The sequence below is a fragment of the Didymosphaeria variabile genome, assembly GCF_027946475.1.
Source record: "Didymosphaeria variabile strain IMI 356815 chromosome Unknown scaffold_11, whole genome shotgun sequence".
In the NCBI taxonomy this organism is placed as follows: domain Eukaryota; kingdom Fungi; phylum Ascomycota; class Dothideomycetes; order Pleosporales; family Didymosphaeriaceae; genus Didymosphaeria; species Didymosphaeria variabile.
Genome location: NW_026611630.1, coordinates 219,570 through 243,382, shown reverse-complemented (window position 1 = coordinate 243,382; position 23,813 = coordinate 219,570). Strand labels below are relative to the sequence as shown.

The 23,813-nt window shown below is 29.0% G+C and overlaps 16 non-coding genes across 16 annotated transcripts; 10 read left to right on the top strand and 6 right to left on the bottom strand.

Moving 5' to 3' along the window:
- The first annotated feature begins 173 nt into the window (after positions 1–173).
- Positions 174–244, top strand: N0V89_012728. Its single transcript has one exon. It is a non-coding gene; the product is annotated as a tRNA-Arg (tRNA).
- A 1,958-nt stretch (positions 245–2,202) lies between these two features.
- Positions 2,203–2,273, top strand: N0V89_012727. The gene has a single exon. It is a non-coding gene; the product is annotated as a tRNA-Asn (tRNA).
- A 1,055-nt stretch (positions 2,274–3,328) lies between these two features.
- N0V89_012726 lies at positions 3,329–3,400 on the top strand. Its single transcript has one exon. It is a non-coding gene; the product is annotated as a tRNA-Lys (tRNA).
- Positions 3,401–3,480: 80 nt separating this feature from the next.
- On the top strand, positions 3,481–3,553 carry N0V89_012725. The gene has a single exon. It is a non-coding gene; the product is annotated as a tRNA-Asp (tRNA).
- Positions 3,554–4,363: 810 nt separating this feature from the next.
- On the top strand, positions 4,364–4,435 carry N0V89_012724. The gene has a single exon. It is a non-coding gene; the product is annotated as a tRNA-Ile (tRNA).
- Positions 4,436–9,086: 4,651 nt separating this feature from the next.
- N0V89_012723 lies at positions 9,087–9,157 on the top strand. Its single transcript has one exon. It is a non-coding gene; the product is annotated as a tRNA-Thr (tRNA).
- A 108-nt stretch (positions 9,158–9,265) lies between these two features.
- N0V89_012722 lies at positions 9,266–9,338 on the top strand. The gene has a single exon. It is a non-coding gene; the product is annotated as a tRNA-Met (tRNA).
- A 728-nt stretch (positions 9,339–10,066) lies between these two features.
- On the top strand, positions 10,067–10,139 carry N0V89_012721. The gene has a single exon. It is a non-coding gene; the product is annotated as a tRNA-Glu (tRNA).
- Positions 10,140–10,170: 31 nt separating this feature from the next.
- Positions 10,171–10,242, top strand: N0V89_012720. The gene has a single exon. It is a non-coding gene; the product is annotated as a tRNA-Ala (tRNA).
- A 1,555-nt stretch (positions 10,243–11,797) lies between these two features.
- N0V89_012719 lies at positions 11,798–11,870 on the top strand. Its single transcript has one exon. It is a non-coding gene; the product is annotated as a tRNA-His (tRNA).
- Positions 11,871–19,538: 7,668 nt separating this feature from the next.
- Positions 19,539–19,610, bottom strand: N0V89_012718. Its single transcript has one exon. It is a non-coding gene; the product is annotated as a tRNA-Met (tRNA).
- A 101-nt stretch (positions 19,611–19,711) lies between these two features.
- On the bottom strand, positions 19,712–19,784 carry N0V89_012717. The gene has a single exon. It is a non-coding gene; the product is annotated as a tRNA-His (tRNA).
- A 605-nt stretch (positions 19,785–20,389) lies between these two features.
- Positions 20,390–20,462, bottom strand: N0V89_012716. Its single transcript has one exon. It is a non-coding gene; the product is annotated as a tRNA-Phe (tRNA).
- An 876-nt stretch (positions 20,463–21,338) lies between these two features.
- N0V89_012715 lies at positions 21,339–21,410 on the bottom strand. Its single transcript has one exon. It is a non-coding gene; the product is annotated as a tRNA-Ala (tRNA).
- Positions 21,411–21,438: 28 nt separating this feature from the next.
- On the bottom strand, positions 21,439–21,511 carry N0V89_012714. The gene has a single exon. It is a non-coding gene; the product is annotated as a tRNA-Glu (tRNA).
- A 773-nt stretch (positions 21,512–22,284) lies between these two features.
- Positions 22,285–22,355, bottom strand: N0V89_012713. Its single transcript has one exon. It is a non-coding gene; the product is annotated as a tRNA-Thr (tRNA).
- Between the last annotated feature and the right edge of the window lie 1,458 nt (positions 22,356–23,813).

Here is a 23,813-nt window from a genome sequence, read left to right as displayed (position 1 = left end):
TTATAAATAATTATAATATTTAATTATACAGTAATCTAATAATATGGATAGATTAATACATTTAAGTGGTATATATATTAATACATAGTAATGTAAATGTAACTCTTAGATTTAAAATTACAACCCATTGTAATATTTTATTTAAAAATAAAAACATTTATTACATCAATAAATTCTTATTAGTTTAATGGTAGAACAAGATACTTCTAATATCTGAATCTAAGTTCGAGTCTTAGATAAGAATATTTCTAAAAAAAAAAATTGATAACGTATTTTTATAACAATTATCTTACATAATTCTATTAGTTTAACGGTAGTTTATAAAAAAATACGCTCTTAGTTGATTATTAATAACCATCGGATAAGTAGTAAGTATGGTAATGTCATATTTAGCTTATGTCCGTAGTCAAGACTGAGAGGTCTATTGACCACACTGGGTCTGAAAAAACCCCAGTGCGTATAGTACAGCAGTGAGGAATTTTGGTCAATGGCCTAACGGCTGAACCAGCAACTTGCAGGAATGAGAGTTAATATAAATGGTTTATTAACTTGCTTGACTAGGTCTTATAAAATTCTGGATAAAGCTTATAATGAAAACTTTATATCTATAGGTCTCGGCCAAATCTTGTGCCAGCAGCCGCGGTAAGACAAGGGAGACGAGTGTTAGTCATCTTTAACAGGTATATAGGGTACCTAGACGGTGTGCAAAGGCTTATAAAAGTACCTGCCACACTTGAGTTTGATATGTGAGAGGAAAATGTCAGAATTATTGGAGTACAGATGAAATCGGCTAATACTAATAAGACTGATAACGGCGAAGGCAAACCTCTATGTACAAGTGCTTAAAAATTGAAACAAAAATCAACAACAATCAAAAAGTTCAATCTAAGAATAAGAAATTTTACTCTAAAAATTCTTAATAAAAAAGTACTATAACTGACGTTGAGGGACGAAGGCTCAGAAAGTGAAGAGGATTAGATACCCCCGTAGCCTGGGCAGACAATGATGAGTGCCATAGGTTAGCCTTAGGCTGAACTATAAATGAAAGTGGAAGCACTCCACCTCAAGAGTAATGTGGCAACGCAGGAACTGAAATCATTAGACCGTTTCTGAAACCAGTAGTGAAGTATGTTATTTAATTCGATGATCCTCGAATAACCTTACCACAATTTGAATGATCTAAAAAAAAGAGGTTTACTTTATATGTAAACCTAAGGTTTAGACCACATGCGTTGCATGGCTGTCTTCAGTTAATGTCGTGAGATTTGGTTAGGTCCATTAAATTAACGTAAACCCTTGTTTTATTTAATACAATAAGACAGCTCTCCACCTACAATTGGATGTGATAACAGGGACTAAGACAAGTCATCATGGCCTTAATATTGTGGGCTATAGACGTGCCACATGTACCTTTACAAAGGGATGCAATAATGCGAATTGGAGCTAATCCCAAAACAGGATAAAGTATGGATTGTAGTCTGAAATTCGACTGCATGAAAAAGGAATTACTAGTAATCGTGAGTAATCACATCACGGTGAATCTTATCTCAGATAGGTACTAACCACTCGTCAGGCGCTGAAAGGAGTATGCGCAATAAGTTTGGTGGCTGTTGTTTGGTATTCTAAATTTATGGGTTTAGATCTTTTGACAGAAGAATCTTCGTATGCGTGACTCTAATTGGTGTTAAGTCGAAATACGGTTCGGGTTGGGAACTAGCCCGGGATTAATTAATATTAACGATACACCCAAAAAAAGCCTGTGTAAAAGGCATAAATATGATTTTATTTATATGGTTCAAATCCATAGCCAGGCTCATATATTGTTTACTTTGTGATTTTAATATGCTTTTTAAGTGTTCTTATTAAAATAGATTTTTAAGTGTTCTTATTAAAATAGATTTTTATCTAATACTATTACTTTTAAAGCAAAAAAACAACTACTGAGCAGTAAAAACGGTTGAAAAGTGACCGGACAGTTAAACGGTTGAAAAACGAAGACAACCGTAAAAACTAAAAAAAATATTAAAAAGTATTTAAAACATAATATAAAGGAGAGTTCCTTTATTGGTAAGAAGGGTTGAGCTGTAAACTCAATAGTTTTGTGCTTTTAAGAGTTCGAATCTCTTGTCTCTAGCCAAAGTGATATCATTCCTTAGGGTAAAATAGCTTTCTAGATATTTGGGTATAATATTTTAATTAATAGCCTTTATAGCTCAACGGTAGAGCAGAATACTGTTAATATTCTGATAAATGTTCGATTCATTTTAAGGGCTCGATTTATTTTAAGGGCTCGATTTATTTTAAGGGCTTGTGGTATTAGCGAATTAAAAGTAAATAGTCTATATCCAATACCCTTAAATTACCCCCCTATATTTTAGTTTCAAACATTTCTTACAATTTTATATAAACTTGTTATTTACTTTTCAAACATTTACAAGAATTTTATTTACCTATTACATTATTTCTTAGCTATAGTCATAACTATCATTTTTAGTTTTTTTGCATTATGGGCTGAAATAGTCATAACTTTCATTTTAGGATTTTTTGTTTAAGCGTGATATCAGAATTGTTTAAGCGTAATATAAGAATTTTTAAGTGGAATAAAGCGATTAGAAATGTAGTCTAGTGATTAGAAATGTAATAGGTGTCTAAGAATGGTCATGAAACTGGTAATTAACAATTTTATATGTTGTATATAGTTAATGAAACTACATTTAATGGTTATAGTGTATATAATTTAGATTTGTTACACATAATTGCCATATTATTCAGTATATTAGTTATTATAAGTAAAAATCCTATTGTATCTGTTTTATTTTTAATAGGTTTATTATCTATCTCTGGTTATTTAATTTTAACAGGACTAAATTTTATAGGAATAGCTTACTTGTTAGTGTATATTGGAGCTGTATCTATTTTATTTTTATTTATATTGATGTTAATAAATGTAAGAATATCTGAATTGCTAATAGACAGTATTAATAGTATACCCTTAGCTATATTATTAGGTAGTTTTTTTAATTATTTTGTTAATAATGTTTTACCTTACATGGTGATGACTAATGGTTTATTCTATAATTTTAGTATAAAAAAAAAATTAACGAATGTAACATCTGTATCATGAGACGGATATTTAGCAGAAACTTCTCATATAACAAGTATAGGAAACATATTATATGGTAATTATTCTATATGATTAATAATTACTTCTATTATACTATTATTAGCGATGGTGGGTTGTAATTGGTAGAGCATCCGTTTTACACGCGGCAGGTTAAGTGTTCGAATCACTTATTTCTTACCACCCACAGCCGTGGGTAGATATAAAGAGATCTTAGCTTAATGGTAAAGCGTATGACTTTTAATCATTATTATAAGGGTTCAAGTCCCTTAGATCTTGTGAATATATACGGCTATAGGTTAATGGTAAACTTGTCGTCTTCCAAACGATTTATACCGATTCGAATTCGGTTAGCCGTAGAGTTAGTAACTTAATTGGTAGAGGCTTTTCTTGTCACGAAAGGAGGTGCTGGTTCGAGTCCGGTCTAACTCGTATTTTATTGTATTTGATTCTAACATTTTATTCTATTATAGCATAGTATTTGATTCTAACATTGTATTCTATTATAACATAGTATTTGATTTTAAGATTATATTTAATTTAAAAATATAAAACATTTAACAAGACTATATTTATAACTACCCTTGTAGGGTTCCTTTAGGAACCCTAAGGGTACCGGAAAGGAAAAGTTGCTATTGGTAAGGCGAGATATTTGCTAAATATTGTGTTTAACACCTGGTGGTTCAAATCCACTCTTTTCCGGAAAGGGTAAAAACTACTATGTCTATATAAATAGCTAAATTAATATAATAACCAAATTATCATAAAATTATTTAACTATGCTAACTTATATATTAAAAAAAAAGAACATTGAACTTGATATAGTTTATGGTATACAGTTTAACTTAGATAAATATATTTTTAAGTTTATGACACTTCCTTAGTTACATTATATGGTGTTAGAAATTTTATTAAAAAGAGTATAGTTTAATTGGTAAAATAGGAAGCTTCAAACTTCAAATTTCCAGTTCAAGTCTGGATGCTCTTGTTATAAATATAATGATATTTTAAGATTATTTATTTTATAAAAACTATTTTTATAGTATAAATATTAATTACTAGATAATATTCTTATATTGTTTATAAATTTAGATTTATAATATCACTTATTCGAATTTATAATACCACTTATTTGAATTTAATAATTTTTTTTATAAAAATGTTTTAAATCTCATTTTAAGTTGTTGTATTTTTTTAAGGATATTCTATTAATTTTTATTATGTTATTATTTATATAATTAAGGTTCCTTAGCTTAATAGGTAAAGCGCATTTTTGATAAGGATGTGATCGACGTTCAATTCGTTGAGGAATCAATCAGTGCGTTAGTTAAATTGGTATAATGACATGCTACGGACATGTTCTTACAAGTTCGAGTCTTGTACGCACTTTAAGGGTGAAAAATATATTTTATGTTTTAATATATTTTTTACTCTAAATAACATTTATATTGTTTACCAAAAATTATATATATGTTTATAAATATGTTCACTAGTAACAACTGGCCTTAAAGATATTTAAAAACAAGTACTCCGTTAATTTAATTAATCAATTATTAAAGTTAACTTATAGAGTTTACAGTTACTTATAAAACTAGGATTATACATTGAAACATAAGCTTTGTATTTTTATATAAATAGATGTTTATATAGATATAGGATGTTTTTATAAAAATATAGTTTAATAGGTTCTAGTCAATAAGGTAGTTGCTATACATAATTGAAACACCTTTACTCTGGTTGTTATATCAGTAGAGTATGTTTACATTCATATTGTTTACCGACGTCTGAAGGTAATCCAGAAAAGGAGATAAATAGACGAGAAAACCCCATGCAGCTTTACTGTTACTAGTTATAGGGTATACGATGTTTTTATAAATATAGGATGTTTTTATAAATATATGGTGTTTTTAAGGTATGATGTTTTTATAAATAGGATGTTTTTATAAATAGGATGTTTTTATAAATAGGATGTTTTTATATAAATGTAAAGTGTTTTTATAAATATAATGTTTTTATAAAATACATTTAGCATTATAAGCGGTTAGGGCCGGGTTGGTTAGGCGCCTCATTTGGGTTGAGGAATAGTTATGTTCGAATCATAATAACCCGATATATGATTAAAAAAAATTGTATATATAAATATATAGTAATGTATTTGATATGTAATGTATTATTTCATAATTTTAAACTCTTAAAAATATTTGTTATATATTTTAAGAGGTAATTTTATGGCAAGTATATAAAGAGACTATTAGAGAGCTTAAAAAGCTGTATATTAAATAAAACTTGGGTATAATTCAAAAGACCCAATGGCTAAATTTTTCGACTGAAACGGAGTGAATTGAAGTATCTTAGTAGCTTCAGGAAAATAAATCAAACGAGATTCTATGAGTAGTGTGAATGAAACTAGATAATAGGCTGCAAGTAAAATGGGTTAATCTGTTTGAATAAAGGGGAACCTTCCTCTAAGCCTTAATATAATATACAAGCGATAGAGTAAAGTACTGTGAAGGAAACCAGAATAAATTGTAGTCTTATAAGCAGCTCAAGGTAAGTTTAATAAACATATGAGAGCGTACCTTTTGTATAATGGGTCAGCAAGTTCTAATTAGATGCAAGCAAGTAACTAAAAATAAAACATAAAACTCTAATATAGAAAGCTAATATTGTTTTCTAAGATTAGACGTTAATATTATATAATTTGCCTAGATAATCCAATTATTAATTAATGAATTAGTATCTAAATAGAGACCCGAAGAGTAGTGATCTTACCATGGTCAGGCATATAAAAGGCCGAATGGGTTATCGTTGTAAAGATATCCAAAGAACTGTGGTAAGTTAGTGAAAGACAATCCTGACTACTATAGCTGGTTTTCCGCGAAACATATGTAAGTATGTGGTTTAATTACATCATAGCAGGTACAGAACTGTGATCTCGGACAATTGTGCATTATTTTTCGGAGGGATTTTATTACCCTTTGGGGTTATATACCCTCTTTAGGATTGTAATGCCCTGTGCATATATGTCGTGAAGACTCTATTCGCGAGGATTTGCTCTCGGAAGGGCAATGATGAATGTTGAACTATCAGACATTTAACGATAAGGTTGTATGTCAAAGGAAACAGCCCAGAACAAGTGTTTAAGGTTCCAAAGTTTTTGTTAAGTGAAAGTAAGGAAGTATTTAAACTATACAACCAGGAAATAGGCTTAGAAGCGGCCATTTTTAAAGACCTCGTAACAGAGCACTGGTTCAAAAGGTTAATTAGTTAACCTTAAAAGTTAAAAGCGCCGAAGATATAACGGATCTAAAACAAAACACCGACACCTTGTCCATAAGAATATTATTAGGCTTAAGCAGGATCCATCATTAAAGATAGGAATAAGTTAAGCCTATTTTAATATACTTAAAGTTATTTAAGTATTATTTATGGGGTAGCGGAACGTTGGGTAAATTAGTATTGCAAACAGATGCTAGGTATATCTATATAAGAGGAAGGTACCATGAGTTCAATAAAAACACAGATAGCAATTACTCTTTGCAAAATCAAACAACACCTGTAGATTTATTATCGAGTAGGATGAACGTTGTATATATAGATGAAAGTTTGCTTGGCTGCATAAACAGTAAATTACAATAAAATATCCCAAGTGAGAATGCTGACATGAGTAACGAAAAAGAGTAATCTCTCGCCTTAAGCTTATGGGTTAGTCGAGGAGAATGATCCCTATAAGGGCTGAACTTGGATTAAATCGGTCTCTAAATTTAACCTAAAGGGTAAAGTGATGAGGAAAAAGGAAATGTTTTGACAACATAAACTAGAGTAAAATGTTCTGGAAAAAAAACATACTTCTGAAGGAATTATATGAATTCCGAGGGCGAAAAGAGAAAAAACTATAAAAGTATTAAAATATTTTTTTGCATTTTTTTTCTTAGGAAATAAACTATAGCTCAATTTAAGATTAAGAAAAAAAACCGTACCTAAAAACTACCACAAGTAAGCTAGTAGAGAATACGAAGGCGTTTGAGCTAACAACCATTAAGGAACTCGGCAAATTGACACCGTAACTGAGGGAGAAGGTGTGCCATTCCTACTGATTAATATCAGGATAGGAAGAGGAGACATAGAATGGTGTTGCACGACTGTTTAATTAAAACACAGCACTTTGCGTAAGATGTAAATCAATGTATAGAGTGCGCTATCTGCCCAATGATGGCTGGTTAACGGATTTTCTTAGACGACTAAAATAGTTTAGGTTTTGAAGGAACCCCCATTTAATGGCGGCCTTACCTATAAGGGTCCTAAGGTAGCGAAATACCTTGGCATTTAAATGATGTCGCGCATGAATGATCTCACGATGCAACAGCTGTCTCAATGGTTGGCTCAGTGAAATTGGAATGGCAGTGAAGATACTGCCTATCTCTAGATAGACGAGAAGACCCCATGCAGCTTTACTGTTACTAGTTATAGGGTATAATTTGACAGGTTCTAGTGAATAAGGTAGTTGCTATACACAATTGAAACACCTTTACTCTGACTGTTATATCAGTAGAATATGTTTACATTCATATTGTTTACCGACGTCTGAAGGTAATCCAGAAAAGGAGATAAATCTCAGGAGACAATGGCTAGCAGATGGTTTATGCGGGCACAGATCCCATAAAGAGTACCTGGGAGTATCCAAATTTAATTTTGTAATATGCAATACGCAAAATACATAGGGCTTTATTAAATTATTGCTTTATGTATTTTTAAATTAATTATATTTAGTTTGTTATTTTTTATATTTACTTTATATGTGCAATCCAGGTGCATAATTGACTATTCACTAGTCAAGAAACGAAATAAAGGTTTAAGTATCTATAACTAATTCAGTTATATTTCTATTTGAGTTAGAATTAAAACAATTTAAGCTAAGTAAGATTTTACCTATGTGGAAAATAGGTGTATATATGGTATTAATCATTAATAATTACTTACAAGTTTTTATATAGATAATACTATCAGTTATTTTTAATCATAATAAAATGATATTGATATATACTTCCAAAGTTTAATGGCTTAATCTTGCTTTACTGTTTGACATACACGTCTATCAGTTGCGTAAGCAGGGCATAAAGACCGCAAGACGCAGTAAGGAAAGGTCTTGTATTATTGAAAAAGCTACGCTGGGGATAACAGGCTAATTGCGCCAGAGAGTACAAATTGAGTGCGCAGTTTGGCACCTCGATGTCGGCTTAGCTCATCCACATGAATGTAGGAATCATGAAGGGTACGACTGTTCGTCGATTAAAGAGCTACACGAGCTGGGTTAAATACGTCGTGAGACAGTATGGTTTCTATCTTCTAGAGGAAATTAGAGTAAAATAAGGATAGCCCCTTCGTACGAAAGGAGTTGGGTATGGTAACCTATGGTTTACCTGTTGTTTATACGCTGAGATATTAAAAGGGTTGAGAACGAGAATAGGTTATTCTTAGTAAATGGATAATGGGTATCTTGTGAATAAGAACAGTAATACAGATTAATTTGTAAAAAAAACTAATTTCCTATATCAAATTCAAAACATCTAACTAGGGAATACACTAAAAAAGATGACTCTAGTTACGATTGGTAATACTTAATACTCAAGTATTTATTTATAGTATAGGCATGGCAGGAAAGCTATGTTAGTTAAGATAAGTGCTGAATGCATCTAGGCACGAAGCTTACCTTAGGATACTCTTAGAAACGTAGTATAACATTACGATCCGCACGTATGTTAGTTATAACATATTAGACTGTAATTATTCCATTCTATCGCCGTGGCGATGGTAACCGATTGCAATGGATAATAGGCTTTGGCTGTAAGGGCTTTGATGTTCTAAGGTATAAAGTACTAATTTTTTGGAACTAGGATATTAACTAGTTGATAATTACAGGGTTTCACTAACTAAATAACATACTTATCATAAAAAATACACTTTAGCCTGGTTTGCATAATAGTAATGCACCCGTTTTGTAATCGGAAGATATGAGTGCAAATCTCGTACCGGGCTAGTTACAGATATCTAAATTAATGCGGATTGATGTAATAGTAACATACCTGGCTCATGCCCAGTAAATAGGGGTGCAAATCCTCTGTCCGCATAGCCTCTATACACGTAAAGGCTATAGCTTAATAGGTAAAGCAAGCTGCTCATAATAGCTCAGATGAGTGTTCGAATCATTCTGGCCTTAAAAGGTGAGATCTACATCCACTATGCATACTAGTACCCACTAAACCTGTATTCGCCTACTGTAGGCCAGTAATTGGTTAAAAAGGTGGGGGGCGACAGTATGTAACACTACTGCGTATTTACACGTAAAGTTACCAAATACTTACAAAGCAGAGAGCATACTATAAAAATATATTATAAATCAATTTAGCTTATGAATTATATAAGAAAAAATTTATATGTAATTCACTATAGCTTGTTTTATAAAACATTTTTTTTTTTATGTTTTATTCATAAAAAAAAATCCGAGTGCTGGAATTGGTAGACAGGACAAATTTAAGCTTTGTTGACATTATGTCGTGAACGTTCAAGTCGTTCTTCGGATAAGGCTTTAAATAAGCCTAAATAAAATATATGCTATTATTAATAAAAAAGATTATTAAAGTTTAGTAATTTTTCAGCTTTTTAGCTTTATATGTTTAAATTTTACTTTGTTATTCCTTTTTTTTTAGTATGTATTTTCAATCTACTATAATTTGTTTCGTATATACTTTTGTTTTTCTGATATGCTTTTTAGTTACACAGTTATATAAACATTATATTTTTGTATAACACATGCTTTATTATTTTATTACAGAAGCAAAAGCAGAATTAAACTAGCATTTTAGCTAACATTGTAAGCTGTTAGTTTAAGCTATCATCTTTAGTTATCTTTTTAAACTATCGGTTTAAGTTTTATATCAGCTCTAAGGCCCAATAGTCAAGTGGTTAAGACATAACATTTTCACTGTTCTATGCACGGGTTCGAACCCCGTTTGGGCTTAACAAAAAAAAATAAAGGTTTATAAACTTAAGGGGATATAGTTTAATTGGTAAAACTGCGATTTTGCATATCGTTATTTTAGGATCGAGTCCTAATATCTCCAGATGGTAAAATTAAATTTAAAATTATTATTCATTTATTATTATATAAAAAATACAAAAGATCATTTTGCAAAAAAGATTGTATTTTATTTTTGATTTCTTTAAAAACAAAAAAGTATGTTGAGCTTTTTATGTTGCGTCTTTCTAATACCTTATTTATTTGTAAGTTTATTTTCCTTTTCCTATTAAGATTTAAATTTTAAATTAAGTTCTATCCGTTACTCCCTATTCGTGTATGATAACATGGAAGATCAGAAAGCAGAATTTTGAAAGGATAATAAAGGTAAGTCTGGTGTTTACAGGTGAATAAATACAGTTACTGGTAGTTCTTATGTAGGAAGTAGTACGGTTCTAAACAGAAGAATTAAATGTTATTTAGATACTAATTATCTTAAAACATATAAACATAGGTCTGTTATATACTCAGATATTCTAAAGTATGGTTTAAGTGTATTCAGGTTGGAGATACTTGAGCGTTGTGCTAAAGAAGATGTTACTTTGAGAGAACAGTTTTATTTAGATACTATAAAATCAACCTACAATATACTTAAATTGGCTGGTTCTTCATTAGGGTTTAAGCATTTTTACTCCACTATAGTACAAATGAAGGAAAGAAATAATAATAACCATCCTTTTTTAGGTAGAGAACACAGTGAAGAGTCTAAGTTAAAAATGTCTTTTTCATCTCGTCTATATTCACCAGTTAAATAACTATATCTTGAAACAGGTAAGGAAAAACTTTTTAATTATAATGTACAAGCTGCTAATTTCTTAAAGATTAGTGAATGAACTATTCTAAATATAAAAAGAATGGAGCTGTCTTTAAAAATAGATGAAGTATATTAGCTGTAGATAAATAGGGGTAACTTACAAAAAAAAAAAGCCCAGGTAGCTCAATTGGTAGAGCGACTTTGAAGGTGTTTAGGTTATAAGTTCAAATCTTATCTTGGGCAAGGTGAGTAGATAACCATCGATCTTCCTCTATAGAAGAAAGAGTGGTAATTATATCAGCTAGTAGATACTGGCCACAGTCGAGACATATATAAATCCCACTCCGGTTTAAATAGATTAATGTGGTTTTATTGTACTTTTATTAGAGCAAGAAAATTTTTAAACAAAAGAGAAATTAGCTCAATTGGTAGAGCAAAATATATCTTGATCAGTGTATTGGGTTAAAGGTTCGAATCCTTTATTTCTTACCCTTTAAAAATTTCTAAGGGGATATTAAGAATTCATATATTTAGTTTAATTTAAATGGAAAAAAATGGGTATGCTGAAATTGGTAGACAGGTCCCGCTTAGGACGGGGTGAAGTTAATTCATATAAGTTCGAGTCTTATTACCCATAAAATTTTTATTTTTATAACTTATTCTATACATAGATTTTTAAATATATTAAATAACTCTTAATCAAAATAAGACTTTTTATTTTTGAAAGAACTATTGTTTATAATTGAAATACTTATTTTAATATGTAGTAGACTAATGGTAAGTCATAAATTTTTGGTATTTACTTATGGGTGTTCGAATCACCCCTACATAGAACAAACAATTTAAGGTGGATATAGTTCAATCGGTAGAACAACTGTATGTGGAACAGTAAGTTCCCTGTTCGATTCAGGGTATCCTCCCAGGCTCAGGCCTTTATTAAATTCAGCTAATATATTAGCATACACAAAAAAAGCCTGTGCAAAAGGCATAAATATGTTTTTATTTATATGGTTCAAACCCATAGGCAGACTCAGATTTTGTAAATATATTTAAAGTGTGACGGAATATTACTATCCTGTTAAAGATGCTATTGCTTCACAAAGTCAAACATTTGACAACAATACACATATAATACTGTTAATTACAAAGGTTATAAGAATTATCGAGGTAATAGTGCATCAAGGGTAAGAATGGATCTGGTGGTAATAGTGGTGAGGTTAATTCCAACAATATTGCAAAAGGTTTCAGCTTTCTAGGTTTTCTATATAAATTAACGGAATTAACTTATTTTCTAGATGACATAAGAACAAATCTTATAAATGAAATAAATAATAGCCCTATTATAATTACCTTTACGCAAAGAGGTTTTAGAGTTAACAGCTTAACAATACAATGACTATGTGTAAAGTTTGTAATAAAAACATTAGTAGGTTTATAATATTATAGAGTTTATTTGAAATATTCCAGAGCATCATAGGTATTTCTTCAATAGTGAACGGACTAATCTCAGAATATTTAACATAAGTATTAACGTTTTAGTAACTAGGTCAAGATATTACGTTTGTTGTTATTAAAGGTAAGAAAAGATACTTAAAAATATTAAAAATCTAACTTGTGATATAAAATGTAAGTTATATTTACTTTATTAACTTAAAGATCATAATATAACAGGAAAGTCCGTGATTTAAACATAACTTTGGAGATTAAAGTGAGGCACAAGCCTAGGTAATTCACAGAAAATATAAAAAATAAAAACCTAGCGTGTTTTATTTTATTTAAAAAGAAAGCCTGCATAAATCTTTTTTTTAGTCAAATCTTACAAGACAAGACTCGGCTTACTGCTATCCAAGTAATTTATAAAAAAAGTTATATATTTTAAAAAAGATATATATTTTAAAAAGATATTCTTAACAAAATATACATATATAAATATATAATAATGTGTACATCGTATTTATACATCATATTTATACATCATATTTATACATCATATTTATACATCATATTTATACATCATATTTATACATCATATTTATACATCATATTTATACATCATATTTATACATCAAAAATTTACAATTAAAAAAATTATTAAAATATCTAATATATTTATTTAACAGATATACTCATACTATCCTTTAAAATATGCCATCTTTATGTGTAACTTTATAATAGTCTATTTTTATTAAACAATGTTATATATACAAACAAATATGTCCATTCTTGAAGTGTGATTCATTACAGGTTGTTTTTTATTAGGTATTATAATTATAAGTATATTGCTTATGTCTAGTAATTATAATGCTAATACTAATTTTTTTGGGTAGTACAGCTGGTGAAACCTCTAATCCTAGGCAAAAATTAAGTATAATGTTAATAGCTCAACTTTTACATAATAATGCTAACCCTAATAGACCTCTTAATTACCAGGGTTTTCCTTAAATCACCCAGGGTACCTAGATAATGAAAAAAACTAAGCTGGTCTCTATTATAAGATCTTCCACCATTTCTGATCAGTATAGGTTTGGGTCATCGATTAATAACTTCTATATTAAACACACATATAACTATCCAGTTATAACTCCAGAAATCATAGGTACAGTTTTAGAGGTAGAATCCTTATCTTAAATGGTTTGATTTATATATTAGATAGCGGATATTTTATTAATTATACTTGTGCTATTACAAAGTTTATCTTGTTTTATCTATAATATACAAATTCTAAAATAAAGCATAGGAAATAAGTATTATTTACAAAGATATTCTTTAAAATTACACGCTAAAAATTATTAAAATATCTAATATATTTATTTAACAGATATACTTGTACTATCCTTTAAAATATGCCATCCTTATGTGTAACTTTATAATAGTCTATTTTTATTAAACGATGTTATATTTACAAACAATTATGTCCATTCTGGAGGTATTAGCTATTACCGTGCCTGTATTATTAACCGTAGCTTTTATAACCATAGCAGAAAGAAAAACAATGGCTAGTATGCAAAGAAGAGTAGGGCCCAATGCAGTTGGTTGATACAGTCTACTTCAAGCTTTTGCAGATGCCCTTAAACTTTATTAAAAGAATATGTTTCTCCTACACAAGCGAATATATTTTTATTTTTTCTTGGTCCTATTATAACTTTAATATTTTCATTATTAGGTTATGCTGTTATACCATATGGTCCTGGTTTAATGATACTAGATTACAATATTGGTATACTATATCTTTTAGCTATGTCTTCCTTAGCTACATATGGAATATTATTAGCAGGATGATCTGCTAATTCTAAATATGCTTTTTTAGGTTCTTTAAGGAGTACAGCTCAATTAATTAGCTATGAATTAATATTAAGTTCTGCTATTCTTCTTGTAGTGTTATTAGCAGGTAGTTTAGACATAACTGTTATTATAGAAGCTCAAAGAGCTATTTGTATATAATACCTTTATTTCCTATATTCCTTGTGTTCTTTATAGGATCTATTGCAGAAACAAACAGAGCACCCTTTGATTTGGCAGAGGCTGAATCAGAATTAGTTAGTGGGTTTATGACTGAACATTCAGCTGTTATTTTTGTATTTTTTCTTTTTAGCTGAATATGCTAGTATTGTACTTATTTGTATTTTAAACAGTATTTTATTTTTAGGTGGTTATCTTTTTGACTTTAACTATTTCCTTTATCCATATTTATTGTTATTACAAAATATTGCTGGTGATAGTTATATGTCTTTAACAGATAATGAATCTAATTTTAATGTTATTAACTTTGATAATTATAGTACAGTAATAGGAACATTAGTAAGTGGTTTAGTTATAGGTGTAAAAGCTTGTATTATGATTTTTACTTTCATCTGGGCGAGAGCCTCATTTCCACGTATAAGATATGACCAATTAATGTCATATTGTTGAACAGTCTTATTACCTATAGTTATTGCATTCATTATACTAGTCCCTTGTATCTTATATAGTTTTGATATTATACCTTGTAATATTCCTGTGTTATAGGTTATACTATCTTTTATAATGTATACTACGTTAAAACTTGTTATATTTAGAAAAGGTAGGTCTTAAACCTATTTTATGAGAAAAGATGTAAAAATCCTTCCTTTTCTCTCTAGTATAACAAACCCCAGTTTATGAGTTGACATCTAATTGGAAAATTGCATACCAGCCGCAACCTGGTTTGTAAGGGAGAAGCTTTTTTAAAGGTTAAACTTTATAAAGATTAAAGCCCAATAAAAAAAAAAAGATATAAAAAACTTGTACAAGAATCTTCCATCTTTAAGGTTTTTATATAAAATAAAAAACTCTTATTAGTTTAACGGTAGAACAAAAAGTACCTAAATTATATATCTAAATTCGAATTTTAGATAACAACACTAAAAAAATAAAGAATAAATTACGCTTTTTACCTTAATATATTTATGGTGTGATAAATATTAACATATAGATTATATGTTTATACTTATAGGATAGTATTTATATGTTAGATTATATATGCAATAATAGGCTATACAATACTCCATAGAGAGTTAATACTTATCCTATTTTTTTTTATAAATGTTATTATTATCTTTACTTTTAATTCCGATTTTTGGTAGTTGCAATATTAGTGAATAAAGAGAATGGAGTTTCATTAAAAATGTTAAATTAATAAAATAACTACCTCTATAGTTAATTTATTCATTTCTTTAATTATTTTCATTTTATTTGACTTTACATTAAATAGATTTCAGTTTACAAGAATACCATGAAATAATTATTGTATTTAATATTTAATGAAGACAGTTTATCTATCTATTTTGTATACTAACTACAATAATTATAACTTATTTATTATCTAATTGTACAAACTTCAAATTGATTTGTACTAATCAAATAAAATGAAAATAATTAAAGAAATGAATAAATTAACTATAGAGGTAGTTAGAGCTATTAATTTAACATTTTTTAATGAAACTCCATTCTCTTTATTCACTAATATTGCAACTACACCAAAAATCGGAATTAAAAGTAAAGATAATAATAACATTATAATCTAACATATAAATACTCCATAAGTATAAACATATAATCTATATGTTAATATTTAATTCACACCATAAATATATTAAGGTAAAAAAGCGTAATTCTATTCTTTATTTCTTTTAGTGTTGTTATCTAAAATTCGAATTTAGATATATAATTTAGGTACTTTTTGTTCTACCGTTAAACTAATAAGAGTTTTTTATTTTATATAAAAACCTTAAAGATGGAAGATTCTTGTACAAGTTTTTTATATCTTTTTTTTTATTGGGCTTTAATCTTTATAAAGTTTAACCTTTAAAAAAGCTTCTCCCTTACAAACCAGGTTGCGGCTGGTATGCAATTTTCCAATTAGATGTCAACTCATAAACTGGGGTTTGTTATACTAGAGAGAAAAGGAAGGATTTTTACATCTTTTCTCATAAAATAGGTTTAAGACCTATTTTCTAAATATAACAAGTTTTAACGTAGTATACATTATAAAAGATAGTATAACCTATAACACAGGAATATTACAAGGTATAATATCAAAACTATATAAGATACAAGGGACTAGTATAATGAATGCAATAACTATAGGTAATAAGACTGTTCAACAATATGACATTAATTGGTCATATCTTATACGTGGAAATGAGGCTCTCGCCCAGATGAAAGTAAAAATCATAATACAAGCTTTTACACCTATAACTAAACCACTTACTAATGTTCCTATTACTGTACTATAATTATCAAAGTTAATAACATTAAAATTAGATTCATTATCTGTTAAAGACATATAACTATCACCAGCAATATTTTGTAATAACAATAAATATGGATAAAGGAAATAGTTAAAGTCAAAAAGATAACCACCTAAAAATAAAATACTGTTTAAAATACAAATAAGTACAATACTAGCATATTCAGCTAAAAAGAAAAATACAAAAATAACAGCTGAATGTTCAGTCATAAACCCACTAACTAATTCTGATTCAGCCTCTGCCAAATCAAAGGGTGCTCTGTTTGTTTCTGCAATAGATCCTATAAAGAACACAAGGAATATAGGAAATAAAGGTATTATATATCAAATAGCTCTTTGAGCTTCTATAATAACAGTTATGTCTAAACTACCTGCTAATAACACTACAAGAAGAATAGCAGAACTTAATATTAATTCATAGCTAATTAATTGAGCTGTACTCCTTAAAGAACCTAAAAAAGCATATTTAGAATTAGCAGATCATCCTGCTAATAATATTCCATATGTAGCTAAGGAAGACATAGCTAAAAGATATAGTATACCAATATTGTAATCTAGTATCATTAAACCAGGACCATATGGTATAACAGCATAACCTAATAATGAAAATATTAAAGTTATAATAGGACCAAGAAAAAATAAAAATATATTCGCTTGTGTAGGAGAAACATATTCTTTTAATAAAAGTTTAAGGTCTGCAAAAGCTTGAAGTAGACCGTATCAACCAACTGCATTGGGCCCTACTCTTCTTTGCATACTAGCCATTGTTTTTCTTTCTGCTATGGTTATAAAAGCTACGGTTAATAATACAGGCACGGTAATAGCTAATACCTCCAGAATGGACATAATTGTTTGTAAATATAACATCGTTTAATAAAAATAGACTATTATAAAGTTACACATAAGGATGGCATATTTTAAAGGATAGTACAAGTATATCTGTTAAATAAATATATTAGATATTTTAATAATTTTTAGCGTGTAATTTTAAAGAATATCTTTGTAAATAATACTTATTTCCTATGCTTTATTTTAGAATTTGTATATTATAGATAAAACAAGATAAACTTTGTAATAGCACAAGTATAATTAATAAAATATCCGCTATCTAATATATAAATCAAACCATTTAAGATAAGGATTCTACCTCTAAAACTGTACCTATGATTTCTGGAGTTATAACTGGATAGTTATGTGTGTTTAATATAGAAGTTATTAATCGATGACCCAAACCTATACTGATCAGAAATGGTGGAAGATCTTATAATAGAGACCAGCTTAGTTTTTTTTTTTCATTATCTAGGTACCCCGGGTGATTTAAAGGAAAACCCTGGTAATTAAGAGGTCTATTAGGGTTAGCATTATTATGTAAAAGTTGAGCTATTAACATTATACTTAATTTTTGCCTAGGATTAGAGGTTTCACCAGCTGTACTACCCAAAAAATTAGTATTAGCATTATAATTACTAGACATAAGCAATATACTTATAATTATAATACCTAATAAAAAACAACCTGTAATGAATCACACTTCAAGAATGGACATATTTGTTTGTATATATAACATTGTTTAATAAAAATAGACTATTATAAAGTTACACATAAAGATGGCATATTTTAAAGGATAGTACGAGTATATCTGTTAAATAAATATATTAGATATTTTAATAATTTTTTTAATTGTAAATTTTTGATGATGTACACATTATTATATATTTATATATGTATATTTTGTTAAGAATATCTTTTTAAAATATATATCTTTTTTAAAATATATAACTTTTTTTTATAAATTACTTGGATAGCAGTAAGCCGAGTCTTGTCTTGTAAGATTTGACTAAAAAAAAAAAGATTTATGCAGGCTTTCTTTTTAAATAAAATAAAACACGCTAGGTTTTTATTTTTATATTTTCTGTGAATTACCTAGGCTTGTGCCTCACTTTAATCTCCAAAGTTATGTTTAAATCACGGACTTTCCTGTTATATTATGATCTTTAAGTTAATAAAGTAAATATAACTTACATTTTATATCACAAGTTAGATTTTTAATATTTTTAAGTATCTTTTCTTACCTTTAATAACAACAAACGTAATATCTTGACCTAGTTACTAAAACGTTAATACTTATGTTAAATATTCTGAGATTAGTCCGTTCACTATTGAAGAAATACCTATGATGCTCTGGAATATTTCAAATAAACTCTATAATATTATTAAACCTACTAATGTTTTTATTACAAACTTTACACATAGTCATTGTATTGTTAAGCTGTTAACTCTAAAACCTCTTTGCGTAAAGGTAATTATAATAGGGCTATTATTTATTTCATTTATAAGATTTGTTCTTATGTCATCTAGAAAATAAGTTAATTCCGTTAATTTATATAGAAAACCTAGAAAGCTGAAACCTTTTGCAATATTGTTGGAATTAACCTCACCACTATTACCACCAGATCCATTCTTACCCTTGATGCACTATTACCTCGATAATTCTTATAACCTTTGTAATTAACAGTATTATATGTGTATTGTTGTCAAATGTTTGACTTTGTGAAGCAATAGCATCTTTAACAACAGATATTCCGTCACACTTTAAATATATTTACAAAATCTGAGTCTGCCTATGGGTTTGAACCATATAAATAAAAACATATTTATGCCTTTTGCACAGGCTTTTTTTGTGTATGCTAATATATTAGCTGAATTTAATAAACTTTATGGGATAAATATAAATGTAATAAGGATACCACTGCTCATACAACGGATTCCATATAATGTTATGATATAATTAGTGATAGAATTAACATTTTTTGTTGTTTTAAGCCAGGAGAGAAAATTGAATTCCCATTCTTAATGCATGAAATTAATGTTCTACCGATTGAACTATCCTGGCTTACTCACCTAAATTCGCCATATTTTCGATCTTACATAGCTCAAAAAGAAGCTGTGCAGTATTTTTTTTTTTATAATTGTCGTTGAGAAGGCCTGAGCCTGGGAGGATACCCTGAATCGAACAGGGAACTTACTGTTCCACATACAGTTGTTCTACCGATTGAACTATATCCACCTTAAATTGTTTGTTCTATGTAGGGGTGATTCGAACACCCATAAGTAAATACCAAAAATTTATGACTTACCATTAGTCTACTACATATTAAAATAAGTATTTCAATTATAAACAATAGTTCTTTCAAAAATAAAAAGTCTTATTTTGATTAAGAGTTATTTAATATATTTAAAAATCTATGTATAGAATAAGTTATAAAAATAAAAATTTTATGGGTAATAAGACTCGAACTTATATGAATTAACTTCACCCCGTCCTAAGCGGGACCTGTCTACCAATTTCAGCATACCCATTTTTTTCCATTTAAATTAAACTAAATATATGAATTCTTAATATCCCCTTAGAAATTTTTAAAGGGTAAGAAATAAAGGATTCGAACCTTTAACCCAATACACTGATCAAGATATATTTTGCTCTACCAATTGAGCTAATTTCTCTTTTGTTTAAAAATTTTCTTGCTCTAATAAAAGTACAATAAAACCACATTAATCTATTTAAACCGGAGTGTGGATTTATATATGTCTCGACTGTGGCCAGTATCTACTAGCTGATATAATTACCACTCTTTCTTCTATAGAGGAAGATCGATGGTTATCTACTCACCTTGCCCAAGATAAGATTTGAACTTATAACCTAAACACCTTCAAAGTTTCGCTCTACCAATTGAGCTACCTGGGCTTTTTTTTTTTGTAAGTTACCCCTATTTATCTACAGCTAATATACTTCATCTATTTTTAAAGACAGCTCCATTCTTTTTATATTTAGAATAGTTCATTCACTAATCTTTAAGAAATTAGCAGCTTGTACATTATAATTAAAAAGTTTTTCCTTACCTGTTTCAAGATATAGTTATTTAACTGGTGAATATAGACGAGATGAAAAAGACATTTTTAACTTAGACTCTTCACTGTGTTCTCTACCTAAAAAAGGATGGTTATTATTATTTCTTTCCTTCATTTGTACTATAGTGGAGTAAAAATGCTTAAACCCTAATGAAGAACCAGCCATAAGTATATTGTAGGTTGATTTTATAGTATCTAAATAAAACTGTTCTCTCAAAGTAACATCTTCTTTAGCACAACGCTCAAGTATCTCCAACCTGAATACACTTAAACCATACTTTAGAATATCTGAGTATATAACAGACCTATGTTTATATGTTTTAAGATAATTAGTATCTAAATAACATTTAATTCTTCTGTTTAGAACCGTACTACTTCCTACATAAGAACTACCAGTAACTGTATTTATTCACCTGTAAACACCAGACTTACCTTTATTATCCTTTCAAAATTCTGCTTTCTGATCTTCCATGTTATCATACACGAATAGGGGAGTAACGGATAGAACTTAATTTAAAATTTAAATCTTAATAGGAAAAGGAAAATAAACTTACAAATAAATAAGGTATTAGAAAGACGCAACATAAAAAGCTCAACATACTTTTTTGTTTTTAAAGAAATCAAAAATAAAATACAATCTTTTTTGCAAAATGATCTTTTGTATTTTATATAATAATAAATGAATAATAATTTTAAATTTAATTTTACCATCTGGAGATATTAGGACTCGATCCTAAAATAACGATATGCAAAATCGCAGTTTTACCAATTAAACTATATCCCCTTAAGTTTATAAACCTTTATTTTTTGTTAAGCCCAAACGGGGTTCGAACCCGTGCATAGAACAGTGAAAATGTTATGTCTTAACCACTTGACTATTGGGCCTTAGAGCTGATATAAAACTTAAACCGATAGTTTAAAAAGATAACTAAAGATGATAGCTTAAACTAACAGCTTACAATGTTAGCTAAAATGCTAGTTTAATTCTGCTTTTGCTTCTGTAATAAAATAATAAAGCATGTGTTATACAAAAATATAATGTTTATATAACTGTGTAACTAAAAAGCATATCAGAAAAACAAAAGTATATACGAAACAAATTATAGTAGATTGAAAATACATACTAAAAAAAAGGAATAACAAAGTAAAATTTAAACATAAAGCTAAAAAGCTGAAAAATTACTAAACTTTAATAATCTTTTTTATTAATAATAGCATATATTTTATTTAGGCTTATTTAAAGCCTTATCCGAAGAACGACTTGAACGTTCACGACATAATGTCAACAAAGCTTAAATTTGTCCTGTCTACCAATTCCAGCACTCGGATTTTTTTATGAATAAAACATAAAAAAAAAAAATGTTTTATAAAACAAGCTATAGTGAATTACATATAAATTTTTTCTTATATAATTCATAAGCTAAATTGATTTATAATATATTTTTATAGTATGCTCTCTGCTTTGTAAGTATTTGGTAACTTTACGTGTAAATACGCAGTAGTGTTACATACTGTCGCCCCCACTGCTTTACCTATTAAGCTATAGCCTTTACGTGTATAGAGGCTATGCGGACAGAGGATTTGCACCCCTATTTACTGGGCATGAGCCAGGTATGTTACTATTACATCAATCCGCATTAATTTAGATATCTGTAACTAGCCCGGTACGAGATTTGCACTCATATCTTCCGATTACAAAACGGGTGCATTACTATTATGCAAACCAGGCTAAAGTGTATTTTTTATGATAAGTATGTTATTTAGTTAGTGAAACCCTGTAATTATCAACTAGTTAATATCCTAGTTCCAAAAAATTAGTACTTTATACCTTAGAACATCAAAGCCCTTACAGCCAAAGCCTATTTCCTGCCATGCCTATACTATAAATAAATACTTGAGTATTAAGTATTACCAATCGTAACTAGTCAGTCATCTTTTTAGTGTATTCCCTAGTTAGATGTTTTGAATTTGATATAGGAAATTAGTTTTTTACAAATTAATCTGTATTACTGTTCTTATTCACAAGATACCCATTATCCATTTACTAAGAATAACCTATTCTCGTTCTCAACCCTTTTAATATCTCAGCGTATAAACAACAGGTAAACCATAGGTTACCATACCCAACTCCTTTCGTACGAAGGGGCTATCCTTATTTTACTCTAATTTCCTCTAGAAGATAGAAACCATACTGTCTCACGACGTATTTAACCCAGCTCGTGTAGCTCTTTAATCGACGAACAGTCGTACCCTTCATGATTCCTACATTCATGTGGATGAGCTAAGCCGACATCGAGGTGCCAAACTGCGCACTCAATTTGTACTCTCTGGCGCAATTAGCCTGTTATCCCCAGCGTAGCTTTTTCAATAATACAAGACCTTTCCTTACTGCGTCTTGCGGTCTTTATGCCCTGCTTACGCAACTGATAGACGTGTATGTCAAACAGTAAAGCAAGATTAAGCCATTAAACTTTGGAAGTATATATCAATATCATTTTTATTATGATTAAAAATAACTGATAGTATTATCTATATAAAAACTTGTAAGTAATTATTAATGATTAATACCATATATACACCTATTTTCCACATAGGTAAAATCTTACTTAGCTTAAATTGTTTTAATTCTAACTCAAATAGAAATATAACTGAATTAGTTATAGATACTTAAACCTTTATTTCGTTTCTTGACTAGTGAATAGTCAATTATGCACCTGGATTGCACATATAAAGTAAATATAAAAAATAACAAACTAAATATAATTAATTTAAAAATACATAAAGCAATAATTTAATAAAGCCCTATGTATTTTGCGTATTGCATATTACAAAATTAAATTTGGATACTCCCAGGTACTCTTTATGGGATCTGTGCCCCGCATAAACCATCTGCTAGCCATTGTCTCCTGAGATTTATCTCCTTTTCTGGATTACCTTCAGACGTCGGTAAACAATATGAATGTAAACATATTCTACTGATATAACAGTCAGAGTAAAGGTGTTTCAATTGTGTATAGCAACTACCTTATTCACTAGAACCTGTCAAATTATACCCTATAACTAGTAACAGTAAAGCTGCATGGGGTCTTCTCGTCTATCTAGAGATAGGCAGTATCTTCACTGCCATTCCAATTTCACTGAGCCAACCATTGAGACAGCTGTTGCATCGTGAGATCATTCATGCGCG